General features: G+C 40.1%; 2 long non-coding RNA genes across 3 annotated transcripts in view; one reads left to right on the top strand and one right to left on the bottom strand.

The window, feature by feature from the left end:
• Positions 1-26,190, bottom strand: part of LOC128932123 (uncharacterized) — a 152,103-nt gene that overhangs the window by 5,306 nt on the left and 120,607 nt on the right. The window contains exon 5 of one of the 2 annotated variants that reach the window (XR_013526651.1): positions 18,876-23,670. The exons of the other annotated variant lie outside the window; for it this stretch is intronic. This is a non-coding gene — a long non-coding RNA (uncharacterized LOC128932123). Of the gene's footprint in view, positions 1-18,875; positions 23,671-26,190 lie in introns of those variants that run through there. 2 annotated transcript variants of the gene reach the window in all.
• Positions 10,341-24,920, top strand: LOC144579317 (uncharacterized). Its single transcript, XR_013526657.1, has 4 exons — positions 10,341-10,562; positions 10,767-11,048; positions 18,681-18,879; positions 23,578-24,920. It is a non-coding gene; the product is annotated as an uncharacterized LOC144579317 (long non-coding RNA).

Genomic DNA, 26,190 nt, shown 5'->3' with positions numbered 1-26,190 from the left:
GGGACTCTGCCTCATCCTTGCCTTGCCCTCCTCAATTCCTTCCTAAACCTGCTGTTCAGCCTTCCTGAATTCCACGAGCTACCCTATCACTTTCTAAGAAATTCATTTTTCCCTTAAATTAACCAGTGTAGGCTTTGGTTGTTTCCAACCAAGAACTCTATTAGTGCAGGGTAACACAAGGGGATTTTATCATTGCTTCTAGTGATCCAGTAATACGTAAGTGATCTTCCACCTACAGGTATTTATAAAATGGCAATGTCTAAATACAAACCCTTCCCCAGCAGGGTTTATATCTCTCACTTTAAAAAAAAAAAAATCTACATATGTACAGATTTACTTCTGTATTCTTTTCTACCATGGTAAGAATTTTGGGTTGAGAATGCAAGAAGGATAAGTCACTTTGTTATTATTTAAGAAGAAAGAGTTAATATCTTAGTCTGAAGAATGGCAATAAATATAATGCAGTCTCACTGAGAGGTCCTAATAAGAGTTAAGTGGCATGAAGCAAGTTGTTAAAATGCCAAAATTTAGTAGAGTAGAACCCTTTTACCCAGGGAGATACATTCTAAGATGCCCAGTGGGTGCCTGAAGCCACAGAAAGCACCCTATCTCTTTTTTTTTCCATATCCACACCTATGATAAAGTCTAATTTATAAATTGGTCACAATAAAATATTAACAATAACATATAATAAAATAGAATGACCATAACAATATGCCAGCTTATATACTCTTGTGCTTTGGGGCCATTATTAAGTCAAAACAAGGATTACTAGAACACAAGCACTGAGCTATCACAACAGTCCATGTGATAACTCAGATGAGCAGTAGTCGCTGCAGGGTAGATTATGCCAGACAAAGGAAGGAGTCACGCCCTGGGTAGGACAAAGTGGAATGGCAGATTTCACCACACTACTCAGAATGGTGTGCGCTTTAAACTTATACATTTTTTATTTCTGGAATTTTTCATTTTATGGTCTTGAACTGCACTTGATCACAGGTAACTGAAACTGTAGAAAGCAAAAGTTCAGAGAAAGGGGCCTACCGTATTCCACTTTTGATGTATAGATAATCCTAACCTGCATGCCTATCAAATACGGTCTTTGGATGCAGTACTCAAGTGCACCACATCCAAAATTATCTCTAAATATTTTTGTCTGACATTTTTCCTGGAGGTGGGGAGATAAAGTGTTTTGATCTGATAGATCTTTTTGTGGTAACTGAATTGAGGGTGGGATAGGAAAAGAAATCCAAACCTCATTCTTCAGCTTTCTGTTGTACTGCCTAAGTGTGTCAAACTGCATTTCAGATTTGGAGTTGATAGAAAAGGTTATCATAGATCAGCCAGGGTGCCAACATAAATGTCACCAAAGGAATCTAACAGAGAGAATGTACTGTCACCTACACCCGTAATTTCCAAGCTAAAGACTATCCCCCCAGCCCTTGATGATCTCTCACTCTGGGAGTACTTAGTGTCTCTATTCCTCATCCACATGTAACAAATGGCCCCCGATTTGAAAGAAAATGTGGGACTGTTGAAAAATTGTGGGGTTTGGAATCAAAGTGGTTTGATTATTGCTTCTGCTGCTATGAGCTCTATGACCTTGAACAAATTCTTTCCCCTCTCCAAGCCTTAGTTTCTTCTTCTGTAAAATGTATATATAAAATTATACAGATTCCCTAGCACAGTGCTTGGCAAACAGTTTGTGAAAATGATAGACTTCATCCAGACAGGTAATTGAGGAGGTAGGAAGAATATCAACATTATCCATTTATACAAGAAACACTTACTATGTGTTCATCATGTGTAAGGATGTATGTATACAAAAATAAATAAAACCCAGAGTCTGACCTCAGAAAACAGTAAGTGATTAAAATATTGGCTAGATTATAAAATCATGAGAATATATCTGATGCAAGTTCCACTTTTCCCTATCTTTTCAAAAAAAAATTCTACTCTCTCTGCAAAAAAAAAAAACTTCAAATTCCTCTCCCAACAAAGCCAACAATAGATATTTTTTCTGTTTTACCAGACTCAGCCCAATAATACCATTCTCTATAATACCTTTCTTTATAATACCTCTTCTTCTACAGTATTTCCCCACTCCCAGGCAGGAATATGCCAGTGAATGTCTCACGGCTGGTTCTCTAGAGGAAAGAAAGAAAAGCCCTCAGTGGTAGTGTTTGCCAGTTTCTGTAGTATGCTCTCCCCATGGCTGATTTTAAGCTAAGAGTTTGATATCACTGAATGCATACTTGGAAATACATGCACACAATAAGCTCTCATAAGCTGGTGCAAGCTGACTGCAGCACACCACTGTGGCCCATGTAAAATAACTCTCCTTCCCGTGGTCACCTGCCGTGCTTGGCACCGCTCTACGGTATGTGTTCCTTTGGTTATATATCCATCCCACCCACCTCTGATAAACTGTAAGCTCCTTGATGACAGGAACTTCACCAATACTTTACTGTTACGGCTCCAGCACTTGGCCCCCTCTCCGGCCCAGAGTAGGTTCCTCAGATAATACCTGTTGAGGAAGCAAAGTCACAGGAAGCTTTCCAGTCTCTTTGGCATTCCTGCCTCTCTGGAGATACAGGGAACAGGTCTTATAAAATTCATAAGGTTTCTCATCAGCTTCCCAAATTCCTTTTTAGTTTCTCATTGTCCTTATTCTCTTTTCCTTTCCCATCATAAAGTACAGCCTGGAAAGGTTCTGGTAGCAGTCATTTACACCTCTGAATAATTTTTAAATGTCTTGTTTCCAGATTCATTGCTTACCTCTACCTGAGCAATGAATCATTGTCCTTAATTAAGATAATTTCAGACAATGATTCATTGTCCTTAATTAAGATAATTTCAGTGGGGGCCAATATTCAACATACTTAAAGAACAGAACTTTCAGCCCAGAATTTCATATCCTGCCAAACTAAGCTCACAATTGAAGGAAAAATAAAATCTTTTATGAACAAGCAAGTACTCAGAGATTTTATTACCACCAGGCCTGCTTTACAAGAACTTCTGAAAGAGGCATTATACATAGAAAGGAACAACCAGTATTAGCCTTTCCAAAAATATACCAAAAAGTAAAGAGCATCAACATAAAGAAGAATTTACATCAACGAATGGATAAAATAGCCAGTTAACATCAAATGGCAGTAACCCTAAATTTAAATTGACTAAATCCCCCAATCAAAAGATACAGCCAAAACCTAATGGTGTATCCAAAGATACACAAAGACTCAAAACAAAGGGTTGGAGAAAAATTTACCAACCAAATGGAGAGCAAAAATAAATAAATAAACAAAAAGCAGGAGTTGCAATTCTCACATTTGATAAAATAGATTTCAAAGCAACAAAGATACAGTGGTAAAAGGATCAATGCAACAATAAGAGATCTTAATACCCAGATACATAAGACCCATAACGAGATTTAGACTCAATGAGACAGAAAATTAATAAGGATATCCAGGACTTCAACTCAGATCCGGAACAAGTAAACTCAATAAATATTTATAGAGTTCTCCATTTTAAATACACAAAATATTGATCTGCCATTATTAATACCCATTTTTAGAATGAAGCAATATTTCTGTTCTCTCTCCCTCTTTTTCTTCCTCTTTCTTCCTCTCCTTCTCTCCTTTTTTTAACTTTTCAACATCCTAGTTCCTCACCTCTACTCAATACATTCCTCTGAACACCTGATTCCTTGTGATTCTCCCGTCCCACTGAAACCTCCAAAAAAAAAATAATAATAATATTGACTTCCCTAGCAACTGGAAGAATTTGCACATGGTTATGACTTAGCCATGATGACTATTGAATGGTTAATTTCATTAGCACACAGGTGGATGTTAACGATGCCATCATGCATTTTGAGACATTTTACTGGATGTGACATTAGATCACACTGTGCCAGTCCTACTATTAATGGCTGAGTGTAAGGTAGAAACCAGAAGCCTGGAAGTGGACCATGAAGATAGATCTTAGCGTTTTAATAGCACATATCTGGCACCAGTGCTTTTGCTGAGGTAGTACTAGAAAGCCTGGTGACTCACCAGAAGTTGTAGAAATTGTGTCTGTATCTGATTATGACTCAGAAAACCCAAACCAGCAGTTGCAAAGTAGAGAGACCTCAGATTGGATACCAGCAGTCAAGAGCCAGCTGTGATGGCAAAGTAATCCATATTGCCCTGTTCCCTTTAGAGCACTAGCCAGTGACTGGCATGCAGCTGTTCTGGGATGTGGGAGTGGGGTAATCAAGATTTGCATATCAGAAAGATAGGAGGTAGATTTGGAAGGAGCTCATGTGCTTTCCTGTGTTGATGGTTAGGTTTGGGGTCACAGTAGATGGTTGTCATGGCTGCCTGAACAGCATTGAATTCAACCTACAAACAACTTTCTGTTGATCTAAGATGAGGATCATTATTTAGGTTGCTGGGGAGGAATGATGTCAGGAATTCTAGCCCAAGGTAATAGCATGAGTAAATGTGGACTTTTGGGGTACATGACCTGTGTGAGAGAATGTAGGCTGTGTAGCCTGGCAAGGTGCATGGAAGGACATAGTAGAAGATGAGGCTTGAAAGTGGTTTGGGTTTAGGTCTCAGAGAGCCTTGAAATTTATGTGAAGGAATCTGGGTTTGGCCATTTAGGCAGTGGGAAGTCATGGGAGTCTTTTCAGCAGGGAAAAAAAAGAAAAAAAATTAAGATAATTTTAATGGCAGCAGGCAGGAGTAAAATTTTGAAGGCAGTTAATTATTTTGTGTGTATGTAGGAACAGCCTCATTGTAGAAATACCAGTATTGAAAATGACATTTCAAAATTTGTAAATACTCAAGGTCTGAAAACTCATATTTAAAAATGGCTAGTATTTTCACCTAAACTAAGGCAAACTGACCATTCAACTAAGCCCACAAGTTCAGGAAGTCATCAATTCAACTTGCTCTCTTTTTTAAAGGGAAGTCTTGAAACTCTTATTTTAAGCATCTCAGCCTAAAAATGAAACTGTCCTTAAGCTTGTTTTTTTTTTTCATATAAAAGTTGTATCCCTGATAAATGATATAATGATCCAATTAGATATTAAGAGTGCTAAGAGAGGCCATTTTTAAAGGAAGATTGGGAAGAATAATAATAAAGATAACATCCTAACTATTTACAGTATGCCAGTCACTAAGCAAAGTGCTTTTTTTTTTTTTTTGAGGTGGAATCTCACTCTATTGCCTAGGCTGGAGTGCAGTGACACAATCACAGCTCACCACAACTTCTGCCTCCCAGGTTCCAGTGATTCTCTAGCCTCAGCCTCCCAAGTAGATGGGATTACAGGCATGCACCACCACACCTGGCTAATTTTGTAGAGACAGATTTCACCATGCTGGCCACCCACCTCGGCCTTCCAAAGTGCTAGGATTATAGGCATGAGAGCCAACATGCAGGAGCAGATTGCTTTATTTGTGTTCGTTCCTTTACCACCATCTACAGAGCAACAACAACAACAAAAATTGATGTAAATAATTATCCCCTAAATTTTTCTATAACTTTGAGATTTAAAAAAAAATTTTGGACTCTCCTAAAGTAATGCTGTCATTGCAGACCTCTGGTACAGGTAGACTGATTGCATAAAAGCCTTTGTGTATTTATAGCAGATATATTTGCCTACTCTACTCCTCAACTAGCAAGAGCCAGGCCAAGCCCCAGGAAGCATTAATTAAGGCATGGCATGAAATAATATCCACATGAATGAATTATCTCATATTCAATCACATTTGTTTCAGTATTTATTTAATTAAAAACACAACTATATTTATAATGGCAGCTTCTGCCTTCCAAGATTCATAGCCTTATTTCTTTCTGGAAACACTCACTGAAGAGGAACTTCAAAACTTCTCTTCATAGCTAAATATATCCTATTTTCATTAGAGGTGCCTGAGCACAGAGACATTCACCATAGTTTTATTGATAATTGCACCTGATTAACCACAAACTCCAATAAAAAGAGGATTGAATGCTTTTTATTAATTAACATAGTCAAGTCAAGGAAAACAGCCTACATGAGGGATAGCTTGTATAAAAATAATTGACTCATTAATCTTAACCATATGAACATGTTCACATTAGCAAGGTCAGTCGCTAGAAAGGCTTCAGACCGGAATAGCACATTCACGCAAGTATGATTTTGTAGTTCTTTTGCATTTGGACTAAAGTGGAATTCCTTAGGACAGTGAAGGTTTTCAAAAGGATGTAGTCACAAGAAAGGCAAAAGTTTTATAATGGCAATCTTTGCTTCACTTTTTCAAGCTGTCAGAGCATTGGGGGAAAAAGCCTGGATTCCAATTTATTTTTTCCAGCCCATAGGCAGCGTTTGCACCCTAAAAGCAATCTCAGGCTTCCTCATGCTGTGATGCGGAAGATACGACCATCAGGCACACCTCCACAGCAGCAGAAGTGTGCAGGCCAGGGGCTGTGAGCCAGGCAGACATTGCTTCCTGGGGACGATAACCAGTTGGGAAGGGGATTTGGGTAGGGGAGTGCTTAAGCCTGGAAAGCAGTCATTTAGAATAATAACCAAAGGAAGTACTTCTTCACACAGCAGGTGGTAAACATGTGGAACTTGTTACTCTCCAAGAGTTGAGCAAGCCAAGAAATGTAAACAGTTTCAAGAAGGGTTTGAAAAAATTTCAAATGCCCAATCTTTTGCCAGTTGCCAAAGAGAGGTTCAGGATGTCAGATGTATTTCCAATTTTTTTATGTTAACAGAGGCAGCTGCCGCCTCCTTTATGAAATCTGGCTCCATAAAGTTAAAATGAAATATTTGGTGAGGTGAGCCATTAGATTGACCCAATATGGCATATCTTTTGTTCTAGTGTTCTTATACTGGTATGGTTTTTTAAAAGCTGTGTGATTGAAGAAAACCCTCCAAACTTCCATGAATTCATCTGTGAAATGAGCTTGATTACAGCTCTCCTCCCTACGTCACGGTGTTATTGTGAGGCTCAAGTGAGATAAAGCGTTCTAAACTGCAAGGTGCTGTGCACATGGTGGTGTAGCATTTTCTCAATAATCCACATTATCCATCTGCCTCATAGGAAAATCCTAAAAGTGCCGCATTCCTAAAAACAAAAATCAGCTCTGAGAAAGCTTAGACGATTATGACACAACTAATGTCTAACAGATTCTCTTTTCCTCTCCACAGCGCCAATCTATTCATCATCACAGCTACACCAAATTGCTCTCTCTGACCCCAAAGCTCCAAATTACCTTTCCCTGTCCCTGTCCAATTCCCTTTGGAGATGTATTTGGGAAACCAGTTGTGTGTCTCTTCACATCACCCATGTCCCATTGGCAAAACAAAGTTAAGGATCTGAATGAAATAACAGAAGGGTGTCATACGTGGGAGTATTTTTGTTCTTTCATGATTATCCCCAGCCTTAGAATGGTGATATGTTATATTATAAATTTTCACTGTTTCATTTAAGAGTGGTTTCATACTAGGATTAGGTTTAGAAATCAAATATTTCAAATCAAGAAATACTCTCTCAAATATCCTCTTTTCTGTGGATAATGTGGCAATGGCAAAGATTAGGAAAATCCATGTCATCTTATAAGGGCTTCAATCCCTGGGGGTCACCAAAGCTGACATTATCATCCATTATCATATTTGCTTCTAAAAAAGTTGCCTTTCCAACAACTATATGTGATTCCTCTGATCACAGTATAGTGAGTGTCTTAATTCAATGGCTTTGGAACAAAAAGAATCAGTGTTTGAAACTTAGTTCCATCATTTAAAAGCTGTGTGATCTTGAACAAGTCACTTGTCCTCTCTGGGCTGCCATTTCTATAAAATGGAGATTCCAAATGCACATGCCTCTCATTAGAATTATATTACATAATGTCGCCTAAAGTGACATAATGCACTAGAATACAAAGCCTGGCACACAGTAAGCACACGATAAGTGACAACTGTACACCCACAGAGCCCTCTAAGGTTCCACACAGATCCATAGGGTGCCACAGAAACTGGGAGTAAACTTGGTGGCACGAAAACAGCAGCTGCTGTAAGTTACACAGTGTCATCCCCAGTGATGTAGAAGATGACCACCCAGGGAACAACCAGATAGTTGACTCATTTTTCCAGCGTTCCACCTCAGCTGGCTGTTCAAGATACTGGAAAACTGCTTTTGCTCCAGAGGAGACAACAGCCTCGATCTTCCCCTGGAGTCACTGTAGCAGGTGGCATTTGTCTTGTCTTCCATAAACTGTTGTTCTCTTCAAGGATCATTGTTTGTCTAAGCCACGTATTAATCTCTTAATATTCTGGCGTGGTCTTCTTCTGATTATTACAGGCTCTCATGTAAGCAGACCACTCCGGGCCTGTTAAATACTGTATTTGCTTAACAGCCAAATAGTCACTGTGTAAACATGCTGTGAAAGGGATATTTTCAATGAGTTGTATTAGAGGTCAGTGCATAGAAAGTCTCATTAGTTCATGAGAAGCCCATAACTCTCTTACTCTTGCTCCTTACATTTCAGGGAGGTTGGAGAAATATCACAACAAATACCCTCCATGGAATTTTTTTTCTCAAACCATACAACCCTTAGATCTTCCAGAAACTAAGCTTTTGCCTTCATTATCTGAATCACTCAGGATTAGCATTCACTTTTCTCCAGAAGAAAACAGCAACGATTTCCATTTTAGCTAGTAATGTAAAATATTCCATGAAACCAAGCAGCCCCATTTTTTTAATCTCAGTAGCAATCAAATGGCATGTAAGGAAAAGGAAGGGGTGAGAGGGGATTAATTTCAGTATCTCACACCCACTTATATTGATTTTCCCCAAGTTTGTACAAAAGAAAAGATTTCCCAGCTGAGCTGAGATCAAAAGTGGCACATTCAGCAGGATCTTGAGCATCCAGAAGGCCATCTTGTTTAAATAGCTTTAAGAATCGACAGTATGATTCCTTAAACCTTGTCTACAAGAGGGTCAAAAGGTTATTGAAGAAGGTGGCACGTAAGGGACGCTGTCTCCTAAAAGGCAAAGCTAGTAAGCCCTGCAAAATCTTTCAGGGAATCAATGTATGATTGCTACATCTAACCGGTCACGACCTTCCTGTCTCTCTCCTCACTTCGCTATACGCTTTCCAGACCTCAAGAAGAAAGTGAGAGGCAGCAGAGTGAACGTGGCATTACGAGAAAAACACCACAACCGAACTCTGTGGAAAACAGCTCCATTTTGAGAGTTTGGATGAACAATGAAGACAATTTGAGAATGCTGCCAAGATCACACTAAGAATAGTTGAAATTATTTTGGGTACCTTTTACATTTGTGTCTTAATTGACAGGTAACAATAATAAATATTTATGGAGTACAACATGATGTTTTTATCTATGTATCTTTCTGCAATGGGAGAAAGATTGATCACCTCACCAACACCAGTTTTTTCATGGTAATAATGTTAAACATCTATTATTTCAGCAATTTAAAAATATACACTATGTTATTATTAAATTGTCACCATGCCATGAGATATTTCATTTAACATCTGCTTCTAGAACATCAGAAAACCCTGCGACCCCTTAATCAAGAAATCGTATAAATGTCAAAAGATCATGAGGGAATAGAGACTAGGATATGAGGGGTGTACGTGGTTAAATTTCCCCAAACATTCTGTCAGTCTGAACCATATACAAGTATTTGGTACTTGGAGGCAGAAAAATATAAAGGTGAAGAAGGCGTTAATATTTGCCCCCAAAAGACCTCAGGTGGAGGAAATACAGTAATTAGGGAAGAAGAAATTAAGGCCTACAAGGCAGATTTGTTAACAAATTTGTTAACAGAGGTATAAAAATATATTGGTATATTATTCTTGGTAAAATGTCTTGAAAACCTTATGATTGGGGTGAACTTGAAGTTGAGTTTGGAAAGAAGCATTAGAAAAAAAGAAAAATGGCAGAGGTTGATCTATAGTTCCTACACTGGTCACTTGGTAGACTGTGATGCCATTGACTAGGTTGCAGCGATGTAAGTCTCAGTCCTAAGGGGGCTGCCGTAACAAACACAATAAGCTGGATGGCTTACAAATGACAGAAATTTATTTCTCACAGTTCTGGAGGCTGCGAATACCAAGATCAAGATACTTGATGAGGACCCAGTTCCTCACGGCCACCTTCTCACTGTACCTCACAGGTAGGAAGGGGTGAGGGAGTCTCTCTGGGGCCTCTTTTACAAGAGCACTAATCCCCTCCTAAAGGTTCCACCCTTGTGACCTAATCGCCTCCCAAAAGCCCCACCTTCAAATACCCTCACAATGGTGATTAGATTTTAACATATGAACTTTGGCCACACAAATGTTCAGACCCTAACAACAGAGGAACAACTTTGGGAGGAAATAATTTCAATTTGAGATGAATATAAGATTCCTTCCTTTATCCATATGACAGTATCAAAGATACTTGAAAATTCAGGTCCAACTCTTAAGAAATCTGGTTTGCACTCTTTCTCAGGGGCTTCATGGGTGTAAAGACCAGAACTACAGCGGACAGAACTGTTGTCTGAACCCACATAATGCAGGTGACTTGGATACTTCGGCTTCTTGTATCCAAGCCTTATAGAACCACAGCTTTTAGTGACTATCCTTTGAAGTTATGATTTATGTTGAGGGGATCTCACAGAAAAGGCCACATCTCCCTTTTCAGAGTTGTGGCAGGAAAGACATGAGATCATTTTTATCTTGAAAAAAACTGAGAAAGTAATTCTTGCTCTTCTTCCCAAAAGGTTGACCTTTTCTGAGTCCATCTTCTATGTCCAGAGAGGGCAGGGAGCTTTCACCATGGTTCTGCTGGAAAGGGCTACTGTAAGGGCTTCTTACTCTATTGTAACAAAGAGGAATCCAAACAATGGGCAGAGGCTCAAGTTTTGCAGCAGCTTTGTGGAGTGAAAACAATGAAGATCCCTTCTAAGAACTGAGGACATTCCAGGAAACACAACTACACCTGGAGTCCTCCTGTGACTCCAGAGAAAACAGAAGGGGCCTCTAGAAACATCCACTCTTAGCAGGTGAGCGTAAGTGAAAACTGTGATCATTGTCTGAAATTATAAAATTCTATTCACACGGCAGGCACCATTACTATTCAACTACCCAATGCCATCTCCTCATTGGAAACTGCTCTCAGGGAAGCTTTCTATTTCACACATTCATATAAGATGGGCAGAAGCTAATGCATAACCCCCTCAGGCTTTGTGTTTTATTAAAGGAATTTGTGGCATGAATGAGCAGGTGGAAACGAGCATGGGTAAGCATACATGTGTGTGTACACACATATGGGGGAATGTGTGAAGGATATGTGGTGACTCCACCTTGATTGACAACATCATACAGCTACAGGTGAATCTAATCATGGTGGATCTCACAGGCAGAAAAATAGGACATGGTTGTGGTCAAGCCCAAGTCATTGTACAGTCACCATTTTTATTTCACAATGATGCAAAACATATAAATAGACCCTCAGTCTGACAATAACAATGACTCTCTCTATATAAATCTATATATATATATACACACACACGAATGTACAGCCACACAGACACACACACACACACACCCACACACATCAAATTCATCAGCCAAGATGATCAGCCAAAAGACACCCCTTAATGGCCAAAGAGACCCTCTTTCTCAGCCTCCCTCAGAAAGCATGACTAACAAGAAAATAAGGACTTTGAAAATGGTAGTACCATGTACAAAGCACATGGTATCCTAAAGGCAAAGTGAAAAGTGTGAAACATAGCCATTAGGGAGTAAGAAGACAAATATTCTCTCTTACACACACACACACACACACACACACACACACACAATCATTCCCCACCCTCTCTCATTTACAATCAAATGGCAAGCAGATTTAGAACACAAACTTCAGGACCCCAATCAGAAGACCTGAAACACAAAGGAAAAAATAGGTCACCCCGCTGCTTCCAGTATTCCCCAAAGGACTCCAAACCTTCCAACAGCAAGCCTGTCTGCTTCTGCTTCTGACTGTTCCTTTAGGAGGCCCCTCAGGGTATGGCTGCTTCCTTCCAAGAGTACACAACCCAGAACTCTCTGGCAACTTGCTCCACTTGCTATATTAGACTCAGCATTTGTGCATTGATATTCCTTCTCCCAATCCATTTTCCATCAGTAAGAGGCCTGATGCTGGCAGCCAGAAAAATCTGCCGCCCTGGTTCTCTCTTCCTGCCAAGGTCCATCCATTCAGTATTTCACCGAGAAAAAGTAATTGAAATGATTACAAAATCTACAAAGTTTAAAATGAGTTATATATTCATATAAGGAAAAAAGCTGTAACCTTTCCTTTCACACTCAACTTGTCTTGAGTTTGAGAAAGACTCAGAGTTCAGGGTCTTACAGTAAAGCCAAACAGTTGTTGTTCCTGTCCACTGGAAGAAGGGTGACATTCCACTTTAAGAACAAAATAAGAGAGCCCCTTGTCTAAGGAGGGAGCATTCACCTTCACACAAAAAGCACCCGATGTCATATATTAGTCCATATTTAAGGCTTTTTTCACATCTAAATTGATACCAATCTCTCAGCGCATCCATCAGGAAAAAGTTGTGGGAGAGGGAATTGCTAAGCCCTGAGGGAATAGCTCAGGGCTGCTAGGCTGGACAGGCCCAGGAAAAGCACAACAGAAAAAATGCAGTGGCTGACTGGGTGGAAAAGCTGGCTGAAGGAGAGGGATTGGGCAGGATGAAGGCGCAAATCCTTTGGATGAGACCCCAAAGCCTCCCTTCCAACAAATTGTTCAGGAAAATAGCAGCTGGTTTTAAATTTAAACATTCACTCAACAACTGTTGATAGAGAAAGGCTTCAGGACCACAGCGAGCCAAACAGGAAGAACCAACCTAGCTACATAGTTACCTTGCTTCCTTTCTCCTTTCTTCTTTCCTTCCTTCCTTCCTTCTGCTCTTCCTACTGTTTTCCACTTGTTCCTTTTTTTCTTAATACTTGCATATCCTTGGTCCCAGAAAGGTCTGCATTGGCTTCTAAGGAAAAAAACTAACCCTCTTGGCTTATAATAGAACCATTAAAAGAAGGATAAAAAGAACAAGAGCTATGGAGTGAAGAGAGTATGGGGAGGAGAGACCATTGCTGCAGAAAATCGAGGCTATTTACAGCAACTCATTGATCATCCAACTTTGAACTGCTCTGCAGATACAATGATTTGCAGAAAACACTCATTAACTAATGAAAAGAAAGCATAACCTCTATCAAGGAAAACAAAATGTTATGCTGAGGAAAAGAGTGGCACAGAGATTTGTTATATTCACTTTGAAACTAACCGTTCTTGAACATAATAGGCCAAACATCTCCTCACCTAATGCTCACAGTAAGCCTACCATAGGGTCATTATCACGCCCATTTGCAGATAAAGAAACGGGCTCTGAGAGGGACAGTGACCTGGAAATTAAGCAACTTCATGAACCATTTATTCAATAACAACCTGATACATGCCACAAAACTGTTTTTCATTTGACCAAATGCCTGAAAAAGCAAAGTCATCATTAGCAGCACATTCTTTAAGAGGCAGCTGGTATCACAAGTCAGCAGAACCTCTCCAACCTGGGCAAGGAAGATAGTTTAGCTGGCATCAAGGGACTATATGAGCTCTACCCAGAGGCACAACATGTCACAGAACCCACTTTAGAACAGCACTTTACTATTAATATTTCTACTGTGGCTTAACCTTATATCCAGGAACAGAATCTATGAGGCTGCAGCAGGAAACAAAGTTCATAAACTTGGATCTTGTCCTAAATTTTGTCTTTTGGAGAGGTGGTAAGGAGCTGTCAAGTTTCAATCTCTTGGAATATGTGCCAGACAACCTGGGTCTTCCCAACAATAATGAAACAAGAGCTCCTGGGCAGCTATTTTGCTGTCATATGTCTCTTTCATGTGAGACTTGATTTGATCCTCATGGCAATCCTGGGAGAGATATAATACGATGGTGAAAACATTCCGTCCTCCCCAAGGAAAATTCCCATCTTGTAGATCAGAAAACCAAGGCCATGAGAAATTAAGATTTTGTCCAGTAAGTGTCATGTTGATGACAAAACCTGGATCTCCTGGTGCTGAAGGCTGGGCTTTTTGCCCTACATCCCATTCCACTCCCAGTAAGATGGTCTCTCGGGTGATAAAAGACAGCATCATATATTGTGCAGAAAATCCAGTTTGAATTGACTATGTGTCTGAAGAGCTGTACACCTGCCTGATAATAATTTGCCTTCTTCTCTTCCATAATCTCAGAGCAATAATTTATGGGCTTCACAAAGCCGATTTATACAACTAAGCAACAAAAAATTCTGCAATTAATTTTACATTTGTGCCATGCTTCCTGTATTTCCACTATTGTCTGGTTCTGATTTTCACATCCTGTTCCCATACTGGGACTCATTCAAAAACAGGCACCTTCTTTGTAGCTTCCACCCAGCTCCCCACTTGCAACCACCTTCAGAGGCCTGGGAAATCATTGTGCCATTATTGCTGGGAAGTCCCAAGGAGGCAGGCACAGAGTCACAGACTGAAACTTGACAGCTGCCCCCCACCCCTCTGAAAGGCAAAATTTAGGACAGGAGCTCAGAGAGTTTACAGGCTTTGCCTCCTGTTCTAGCCTCAGAGATTCTGCTCCTGGATATAAGATTAAGCAACAGCAGAAATTCCAGAGTTCTGAAAATATACTGTCAGCTGAGATGACAGAAAACAGATGCTTGGATTCAGTTTCGTATGGTATCTGGTGAAGAGTTAAAGATTTTAACAAAGGATGAGAGTGAGAAAAGCCACAAACTAGCCCCCATTGAAATCTTGGCTTGGAAGCAACAGTTAGAGAATTGTAGTGATACCACATTCCTCTGTCCCTGTTAAAAAGAAGTAAAATTTTTAAGTTAAAGGAGTATGCAGAATATCATTTTTCTCTTTCTTATTTCCTTTTTAATGTTATTGACAATCAATAATTTATAACTGTATATATTTGTAGAGTACAAAGTGATGGTATGATTTATGATTACAATGTGGAATAATTAAATTAAACTAATTCACATATCTATCACCTCAAATACTTATCATTTTTCATAGTGAAAACATTTGAAATTGAGTCTCTTAGCAATTTTGGAATGTACAATACACTAATAGTAACTATATTAACCGCAATGTGAAATAGATTTCAAAAAAAGCAATTATTTCTTCAGCCTGAGATTTATACCCTTTGACCACCATCTTTCACTCCCCCCAATCCCCAGTCTCAGTAATCATCATGTTACTCTCTGCTTCTATGAGTGTGATTGTTTTAGATTCCACATATAACTGAGAATATGCAGCATTTCTCTTTCTGTGCCTGGCTTCTTTTGCTTAGTATTATTTCTTCTAGGTTCATCCATGTTGTCACAAATGAAGGAAAAAAAAAATTTCCTTCTTTTTTAAGACTGAAGGGTATTCCATTGTGTATACATATTACATCTTCTTTATCCATTCATCTGTTGTTAAATACTTAATGTTGATTCCATAACTTGAATAGTGCTGTCATGAACATGGACATGCAGATATCACTTTGATATGCTGATTCAAAATGTTCTGGGTAAATACCCAGAAGTGAGATTGAAGAACCTAGAATATTAGTTTTCACTGGTACTAGGCAGACTGTTCGGTCGTGCTGATGTCTGGCTTGGAATTGAGGAAACCTGAATTTTTACCATGTTATTAATGCTCCTAACAGATATGAGGGAATCTGGGTTCAAGTGCTAAAATTTTTTGTTTGATATTAAAGAACTACAATATTTACTTTTTTTTTTTTTTTTTTTTTTGGAGACAGAGTCTCGCTTTGTCACCAGGCTGTAGCGCAGTGGCATAACATCAACTTACTATAGCCTCCGCCTCCAGAGTTCAAGTGATTCTCGTACCTCAGCCTCCCAAGTGGCTGGAACTACAAGCGCACACCACCATGCCCGGCTAATTTTTGTATTTTTAGTAGAGACAATGTTTCATGAGGTTGGCCAGGTTGGTCTCCAACTCCTGACCTCAGTGATCCACACACCTCAGCCTCCCAAAGTGCTGGGATTACAGGCGTGAGCCACCACACCCAGCCTAATATTAACTCTTAAAACATAAATTCACCTAGGCCTTATATACCTGAGAGTATCATTACAGTTACAGCGACAATGAAAACTGAATAGACTCCTGACTTCACGTGCTAAGACACAGCCATAGTCCCTCATGAAATAACCCCTATTATCTCATCTATTTCCAGGAATCCCCAAGGAATCTTACATATGCTCACAAACCAGTCCATTCCTACCAGAACCTCTATTTCTACTGAACACAAACCCTCATGGTGCCAAACCTTGGTCCATGGTGATGGGGAAAAGATGACACTCAGCCCTCTGATGTGAGCTAGACCTTCTCAGAGGAGCTAGAAAGCAGTATCGCTTCTGCCCTTTGGCTTTCCACTGCTTTCAGTGGAATAGCTGTGTCATATTTTACCCATATCCCTTTATCTTCCTAGAACTGGGAACAAATTCCTGAGATTGAATCAGAAAGAGATAGATGTGAGTGGCAGCCTTCCCACGGTACCAGGATGGCCCTTCTCGCTGACTACCAAGACTTAGTTACAACAGAACCAAGGTCTTCATACCAGTGCCCCTTTCCTAAGAGGGTCATCAGTACCTCATGAAAACAGACTTCTAGCAACCTACTTGAAACGTACTAGTCACTCAACAGATGCTTACTGATTCCTGCTATGCACCAAAAATAAATGACCTCAACTTTCTAAGGCATTGGCTCTCTTTAGGCCCAAGACAAATCCTAGGTCATCTCTACTCCTGCCAAAGTGTAAGCACCGCCAGCAGTCACTGATACCTGGATGGATTTCCAACTATATCACCCTCTGAATGCATATAATATTAATCATTCTGCACTCAAATACCTCTTTTCTAAAGAAGTACTCAGGCTTAGCTATACTTAGAATGCTGCTATAAGCAGTTGGGGAAATGAAACAATCCTGCCAACAGAAGACTCCTTTACACCAACATAGAAGAGAGAATAGGCATTATTATTAAAGAATAGGCAGATCAGATTTGCACACATGTAAGATAGCACAGAAGTGACTACAAAGCCTGAATCGAATTTCACAAAAACTGAGACAGTGGCATGAAAGAAGGAATAATGAAAAACTGTCTTATTTCCTTGAGAGATAAAATAGATACTCCTTATAATTGTCTCCTGTGTACCTTAGACTTAGAAGGTATGTATTTACAGCTCTCAGATTCAGAATGCCCATGATGTTACACTATAAAATCAAAAGATTGAGCTTCTTATTAAGCCTGTTACGTCTTCAAGGAGACACCCTAAAAAAAGAAGAGAGTTGGCCAGGCACAGTGGCTCATGCCTGTCATCCGAGCACTTTGGGAGGCTGAGGCAGGCGGATCACCTGAGACTGGGAATTCAAGACCAGCCTGACCAACTCCATCACTACCACAAATACAAAATTAGCCAGGTGTGGTGGCGCATGTCTGTAATCCCAGCTACTCAGGAGGCTGAGGCAGGAAAATTGCTTGAACCTGGGAGGTGGAGGTTGTGGTGAGCCAAGAGCCGAGATCACGCCATTACACTCCAGCCTGGGCAACAAAAGCAAAACCCTGTCTAAAAAAAAAAGAAAGAAAGAAAGAAAGAAAGTCCCCTCTTTCCTAAAGAAAATTTCATCATTCTATTGTTACATGGCTTGAAGGTCCAAATTGTATAAAACAACCCACACTGCCAAGTTGAAGATCCCTGAAATTCTTTTTTATCCCAAGGTTCTGTACAGGATATTTTACACAGGACATACAAAATTTTAAGCCTCAAAAGAAGGGCATTTTTGCAATAAATATTTATTTAATCCAACAATTACTTACTATCATTAAACAAAAATCAGGCCTAAATGGAAAATGATATCTGGAGAAGGAAAGAGGGCAGAGGGGGGCTTACCAAGTCTGGAAAGAAAATGAATGGCATAAAATAAAATGGTTTAGAAAAGTACCATATAAATTTTGTTGGTTTTATGAGTTTATCAAGAATCAACACTATTCAGAAGTGTGTGCGTGTGCTCATGCATATATTATATCTCGTGCATATATCATTTATATGTATACTTTTTAAACTAACATTTTATGATAGCATAATTTATTGACCTTATAGTATTTTGGGTTTTTTTGGCTTATTTTTGGTTGTTTTTCTTTTTGAGATGGAGTTTTGCTCTTGTTACCCAGGCTGGAGTGCAATGGCACGATCTCAGCTCACCGCAACCTCTGCCTCCTGGGTTCAGGCAATTCTCCTGCCTCAGCCTCCTGAGTAGCTGGGATTACAGGCACGCACCACCATGCCCAGCTAATTTTATTTTTAGTAGAGACAGGGTTTCACCATGTTGACCAGGATGGTCTCGATCTCTTGACCTTGTGATCCACCCGCCTCGGCCTCCCAAAGTGCTGGGATTACAGGCTTGAGTTGCTTTTTATTTTGATTTTTGTTGTGCTAAGATGAGAAAGAATGAGAATGGAATATAAGGGAATTTGGTCTCAGCATTTTCCTCTGGTCCTCCTTTCTGTCATTTTAGTACATCTGCAGGGCCTACCACAGAATTTGCTTAAAAACAACTTCTTTTTCAGGCTTTTGTATACCTGAGTGGACCTCTATCTCCAAAGCTGCTTGAGTCAGCCAGAAAGTTATCAGTGAAATCATGTTGTGGGGATAGCAACTTCTTAACACCAAGCAACAACTCAGGTGCAGCTGTTTGAGAGACGAACTGAGCCCCTGCTAAAGCTAAATTTCCCACGATGCACCCTGAATTAGCATTGGCACCAGAAGGTGAGGCCAAGTTCACAACGTCTGCAAAATGGCAACAGTGCAGGGTATTCAGTTTTGTCTTGATTTTGGGTTTTGGTTATCACTGGAAATAATACCTCAGTAGATGTTAACCCTCGGCTTCACTCCTCTGCTACAATTCAGTTTAAGAGAAAATCCACCCTAGTCTTCACAGGAGTGAATAGGCATCACAGCCCAGACACCCCACAAATTAGCGGTACTGACATGTACTTCCTTTGCTCTCACATGGCAAGCGCTTCATCTCTGGCTGCAAGGATTATCAGCTAAAGACAAGCTGTGCTGGCTAATGAGTTTACTCTGTTGGGTCCCCTCTCAGCCAGATATCACTGGCTGAGCTGAGAGGAGTCACCTGGGGACTTTTTTCCCCCCCAGTGTTGAAGGGGAAGCCAGAGTGGGGGTGTTCTGTAAGAAGAACATTTGTTGAAATCTCTTTTTTAAGAATAAAACTTTCAGGCATTGAAATCTTGTTGATAAACAAACTCTAATATCTAGCAAGGCGTTCCTTTCACATTCTGTTAGCACAGTTCTTCCCTAGAAATCAGAGCAGATTTATTTGCAGCAAGCTAGCCATACCAGGGTCATTTCTAAACATTAACTTTTGCCTGAAGCATATTGTATTTGGGAATCTGAAACAGGGGACAAATTCTCTACCTAATGAAAATTATGCATACCCAAACTCATCTTCAAAACTCAAATCACTTTCTAAACAAATTATCTAAATTGGCAATGATTAACTTTTCTAACATTTAATATTCTGTCTAAAGAAGACATGGTAATCTGTGATTATATCTGGGTACTGGAATTGTGAAAGACAATGTTTTCCTATTTTTCTACATTTTAGTCAAAACAATGCATGCATTTTTGTGGGAAGTGTTTTGTTTGGGATTTGGAGATAAATCTTTTTTATGTATTTTTCTTTTTAGTATGGCTAGCTTTCTCAAAGCTCACTGCCTTTTTGTGTCTTCCATTCTGAGAGGGTCTCAGGCATCACCTGAGCCAGCCAGATTTTCAACACAGCCAGTTGTAGCACATAGACTAACTTTATTGCCTCATCTGGCTGTAATTTAGGAGAGACCTCAAATCTGTTGAATCAGATACCCAGGGGCAACTCCAAAAGGGAGGGGGGCTCACTAGGTTTATTGCACTCATTGGAAAAAGGCAAAATAACTGAGCGCAGCCAAGATACACCAAGGGTGACACTTTTATATAGGGATCAGCAATTTAATTTGTCTTTGCATTTTATGAATTGCAGGCAGAGATGTATTCACAGAGAAATACATGGGCATTTTTGAAAGCGATTAATTAAGCATGCAATTTATATGAAAACAATTTACTGCAGGACATTATCAGGGCACCCAAAATGCACATGCAATTTCCTTGCCTTCTAATTTGTAGACATAATTTATTTTGATTGTGCAATTAGGAAAGGAGACCTTTATTAATTTTGGTGCAAGTCTAAAGAACTAAGACCAATTTAGCAGCCTTAGTGTAAAAAAGGAAGGTGTGGCCCTGGGCTCTGGCGTAGTGCATAAGTGCTCTGAATCCAAAGCCATGGAATCACATGTATTTCTGTTCCTTTCTTCAATGGGTCATTTAACCACTCTGAGCTTCCGCTTTTTTTGTATACATATGAAACGGAGCTGGAAAGACCCCTCCTCCTGGATTGGCTATTTATGGCAGATTTGGAGGGTCTGTCCCACCAGTTTGTCTTAGTCATGGCAGGCTGCCCCATAATTGGCCACACTGTGTGGTCTCGACCCTCCCCAGGCCTCGCCTTCAAGGTAAAGACAATTCCACTGCCTGCAGCAAATTCTCCATAGGGCCCCTGCCTTCGGACTCCCTGACCCCATGCTCACATGTGCCCAGAATGAAGGCAGACAAGAGTCTGCATTGGATTTTCATTTTATGAGAAGAAAATTTTCAGGATAGAAATGGAGCCCATGCCCCTATTAGCCTAGTCCTATAACAAACCAAAATATCAGTTCAAATCTTCAAAATTTTACTAGTTATTTTCAAATCATAAAGCCCCCAAACAGGTGAGTTTTTTTTTTTTTAGGATTTGGGGAAAACTATCAAATCCTCACAGAAAAATCTCCCAAGGCCCACCAGCAGTGAAGAGCAAACTCATGGCTTCTGGTCACCACCCCTTTACCCCACACCCATCAAATACAGAAAAAGGGTATATTAGTCCGTTTTCACGCCGATGTTCAAGACATAGCCAAGACTGGGAAGAAAACGGGGTTTAATGGACTTAGAGTTCCACATGGCTGGGGAGGCCTCACTACCAAGGTGGAATGCAAGGAGGAACAAGTTACATCTCCCGTGGATGGCGGCAGGCAAAAAGAGCTTATGCGGAGGAACTCCCCTTTTAAAACCATCAGATCTCCTGACACTTATTCACTACTGAGAGAACAGCATGAGAAAGACCTGCCCCCATGATTCAATTACCTCCCACTGGGTCCCTCCCATGACACGTGGGAATAGTTGTGGGAGTTACAATTCAAAATAAGATTTGGATGGGAATACAGCCAAACTATATCAAAGGGGTTTGGCTTTGATAAGGGGACCAAGAAAGTGGAAATGCACTAGGCATCACCCTAGAGTGCCTCCCTAGGTTCTGTCACACCAGGGCCGGAACAGCCCCATCAAAAGCTGGTATGTTTATTACCATCTTGCAGATGAGGAGCCAGAGCTTAAAAAGGCTAGCTAGAAGACAATTCTGATTGACTGCAGAGCCTAGGCTCTTTCCACTCCACCACTCAAGCTGTGAACTCCCCTGAGAATACAAAGAGGCCACGTAGTCCTTTCCCACTTTCGAGCGAGCCTTCCTTTCCGGTGACAGCCTTAAAAAGACATTTTACCCATGTTCTGAATTCCAAGTGACACTTAGCCTGTGTTTGCTAAGCATTAGCAAACCTAGTGATAGGTCAGTCTTTGACCTTTCCTTGGTGATTGATGAACCACCGTTTTTATAATATTATCAATGGCAGTTAATCGTTTCCATAGTCCATACACAATAGTTATTTACATATGTAACCTAGGCTTTACCAGTGTGGGCTCACCACGTCAGGTTACATTTTTCTTTCATATACAAATTACAATGCCACGAAATCCCCACTTATCCAGTTTAGCAGAATATCTGAGCGTTCTCCTTTCACATGAAACAGCTCCCTCCTTGGTATAATTGAAACTCCCAAGCGTGCTCACTCAGTCCTCAGATGCAGTCTGGATTCTCTTGTTTTAAGGGTAAATGTGGATGGAGTGAGTAAGCCGAAGGAAGTGCCTCCTTCACGGCCAAGGTTGACATCATTACTAAATCAGGAAGGTGCCACTGGGAACTGGAACAGGAGTGGAAATAACCTGGGAATGAGAAATAACGCCCATTGGCTGCCACTGTTGCTGTTGCTTACAATGGAGTGGGAACCCCACTCCATTCTAATGTCATTTTCAGTCCACATTAATGCCTTTCCATGTGGGACACAATGTCACCACCCAAACTAAAGAGGCTCCCAAAGCTGACACCTCCATACCCTCTGCCTGAGTAACTCCTTCAACCCTACCCCAACAATAGAGGGTCCCACAAACCCCAACCTGAGGCTCCAATCGCTGTGTTCTTAGCTCTTTCAGCTCACCCATTGTTTTCCCCAAGGCAGACCACATCCTGGATCAGCATTTCTAGTATCAGCCAGAAACTGTCCCCAGAAACAGCTCACTTACCCTGGTGTTGTGCTGGGGTCCCTCATTCACACTCCTTTCTCCCTTAGGGCAATTTCATCTCAGAGCTTCTGCTGACCTTCCCTGTTCTCCGACCTACATTAGTATGTAGGTCAGGTAACTAGATATCCCGGTTCATCAGAATTTCCAAAGGCTCCTGGGGCAATCTGTAAATTCATGGAATGACATTAAAGTGAAGTGGGGGTTTGCCAGATACATAAATACCTTAAAGGGGTCACTTGGTGGTCCTTCCCAGAACAAAGACAGGCTGCCCAGGAGTGAATAAATGTTGCCCTCTAAAGAAAGAAAATTGCTTATAATTTTAAAATGACATTTGGCCAAGTTATCAAAAAGTCAATAAACAAAGTGCTGTCTGCCTGGGCACCCTATAGATAAAGCTTCCTCTTTTTAGGGCTACTTAGGGCACATATTCATCAGGATATGAAAGGTATGTGTCCCCAGTTCTCCGGAGTGTTCTATAACAGAAATAAGAATTATCCCAATCACAGTAATGATATTACACATGATTCACTGGCAGCCTACAGTTACACTGTACTAGAAGCTATTATCTTAATTATCACAATAACCTTACAAGGCAGATATTACTATCATTTTCACATTACTGGTGAGAAAAGGAGGTTAAGTGGCAAACTAATAAATGGCAGAGCTATACTCTGAACCCACAACTGTCAGACCTCAAAAGTCTGTTTTCTTGATAATTTGTTAGTTTTGAGTTAGAAACAACCTATTTGGATAAACACCTTTATTGCATCCAAAGGCTGAATGACCTTTGTCAAAATACATTTTCTTTGATCATCTATGTCCTTTAAGTAAATAGAACTAATAATCACCACCTTCCAGGGTTTTGTGAGGGGGGAAAAAAGTGCAATAATGTGAAAAGAACTATGTAAATCGTAAAACGCACAAAATACGACTGATATTTTTAATTTGTCTCTTGGTAACCAGGTCAGCAACATGATGAAGATAGACCCTGGAAATCTTGGTAACTGTGGGCGTCACATTGATGACAAAGGATGATTGCCTTCATGCCGCGACAACCTGGGGAGACAGGAGAAACATGCTAACACACCTGAGACACTGGAGTAGACACTTGTCACTTGTGGCTGCAGAGCCTTTGGTAATTCTCATGGAGAATCCCACCTTCTCAACATAGACTCAAAAAACCAAAAAAGCTATTTCCTAACCCTCTTTGCTATTTAGAGAACAGACTTGTGATGTAGATGCCATCACTCAGACCCACCCAAACAAGACTGATTCTGAAGCAATATGAGAGGGGTGAAAGATGACATGTCTATTTTGCTGGTAATTTTGGCAAATTTCTGTAAGCATGGGTAGTACTGGCAGCATGATTTGAGGGTAAAGGAATGACAAAAACACCCTGATGGCAGCAGATAAACCTGGCTCTGGGGTTGGTGGTGGCAGAGGCCCCCTCTCCAGGCCAGTACTGCAGTGTGATTCTGAAATGCAAACTCAGCCAAGATGCTGTGCAGCCTTCCTCTGTGTTCTCTAATAATCTTGAATAAATTCATTTCTGCTTGAACCTGCTAAAGAGGATTTTGTGTCTGCAACTAAGAACTAAAGCAGCACTTAGAGCTTCTCCCCTATCAATTATACAAGGGAAGAGTCATTGTTTGGAGAAGACTGACATGTTTGTTTCATTTAGGAGGACCCAGCTCAGCTGCTGCCAAAGGGAGTTCTCTGGCAGGTGATAAAGTTGCTGACAATGTGAGTGAAGACAACAGAAGCTACCTACTAAGTGTCAATCAGTGCACAGATCGGCATCTTGGCAGGTGGTTGGACACACGTTTTCTAATCTATATGGTCATCCTGAAAGATAAGTAATATTACTATCACGCTACAGTGGAGAAATCTGAAGCTTAGGAAGGTTAAGTGAATTGTAGAGAGACATACAGCCAGTTAGTGCAGAAGCCAGTCTTCATAGAAAGTCCCTCTGGCTACAAAGACATAAGAATGATACAATGGACTTTGGGGACTCTGGAGAAAGGGTGGGAGTGGGGTAAAGGATGAAGTCTACGAACTGACTATAGTGTATAGTGCTCAGGTGATGGGTGTACCAGAACTTCAAAAATCACTGCTAAAGAACTTATACATGTAATCAAACATCACCTGTTCCTTCAGAACCTATGGAAATAAAAATAAGAAGTCAATAAAAAGCCCCTCTGCTTCCAACACCCACCATTCTTCCCCTATCACACTCTTTGATGGAGTGTGGACTTAGACCTAAGTATTTCCAGGTGCCTGAGGATCAGCTTCCCCCCGAAGACAGACAGAAATCACCTGCTTTTAAAGATTTACCTACTGTTGTCTAATGACTGTAAAAACACCTAGCTCTCAATATTTTGTTATCCATATAGGATATTTCTTGCAAGCAGGTTTATTTAATCTGAAAGAATAAAGATTGATTTTCCTATTACTCGTTCTAGTGATTTTATGTATTTAAATTACAAAGTTTTCGAAGAGGCTATTCTATATAATGAAAGGTAAGAGGCATCTATTTAAGGACCAAAGTATTCAACAGTTAGTGGAGGTAGTGTTTAAAAATTATTGCTTTTTGAGGTTTATTTTTTTTCCAATTTTAAGGAAAGTGAGAGTAAAAAAGTCAGAAGTGTTTTTCTTTCACCATGAGCCAGACAGCAATGAAAACACAGGGACTCACTGAGCGGAAGAGCCAAAGAAGGTTCAGAAAGGAAGTCGTCTCTCCCCAACCCCTCCCCCATACACCTCTGCTTGGCAATGGCTCTGATGGGTGCAACCCCCAAGCCAGGTGTCTCTACTTTTTTTGCCTTCATTTTGTGAGAAGAAAATTATTTACTGTTTAATGACAAGAAAACATTGCCCAGGTCGAATAAGATGTCTTGGGGAAATAAAACCAACCATTCCACAGTACAATAATTTTGACAGGAATCCTCAAAGTAGGTCAGTCATTTCTTACAGTTTAAGAATCTGGAAATCCAGGAGTGTTTGTGTAAAAGGGAAGGTTACAAAGTATGTTACATCAATGGGATACAGTTCCTTGATTCTGAGATGTCAGAGCTTTTCAAATGCTCCATTGTATTATTAACAGCTTCTTAGAGACAAAACGAAAAAGGAACCGTATTTAAAATGAACGTGTTGCTTTTAAGATGTACCCCAATTTCCTGAAAATAAAACTTATTTTTTACAAGAAGCCTCTTTTAGATTCAAAGAAATATGATCACTATAACTACATTCATCCCTCAATTTGGGGATTTATTTCTTTCAAATTCTTATCGGAGATTTTAGCTTTTCTTGTGAGGTTTTATTAACACCATGAACACTTGCAAGTTGAACAAAATATATATACATATATATGTATATATATTTAGAGATCCAGATAAATTACCTGGAAACATCCACCCACACTAAAATGATAATTACAGAGAAAGACTAAAACATTGATAGTCTCTCATTTTTTTATTTCTTTCTATTAATTAAGACTCTTGGGTTACAAGTAACTAAATCAAGCATTAAACCAAAAGGAGCATTTTATTCTAAGGATATAGAGAGGTGTTTCATTAA

This window comes from Callithrix jacchus, chromosome 1 (genome assembly GCF_049354715.1).
Source record: "Callithrix jacchus isolate 240 chromosome 1, calJac240_pri, whole genome shotgun sequence".
Taxonomy (NCBI): Eukaryota; Metazoa; Chordata; class Mammalia; order Primates; family Cebidae; genus Callithrix; species Callithrix jacchus.
This window is presented reverse-complemented; position numbering and strand designations above follow the sequence as displayed.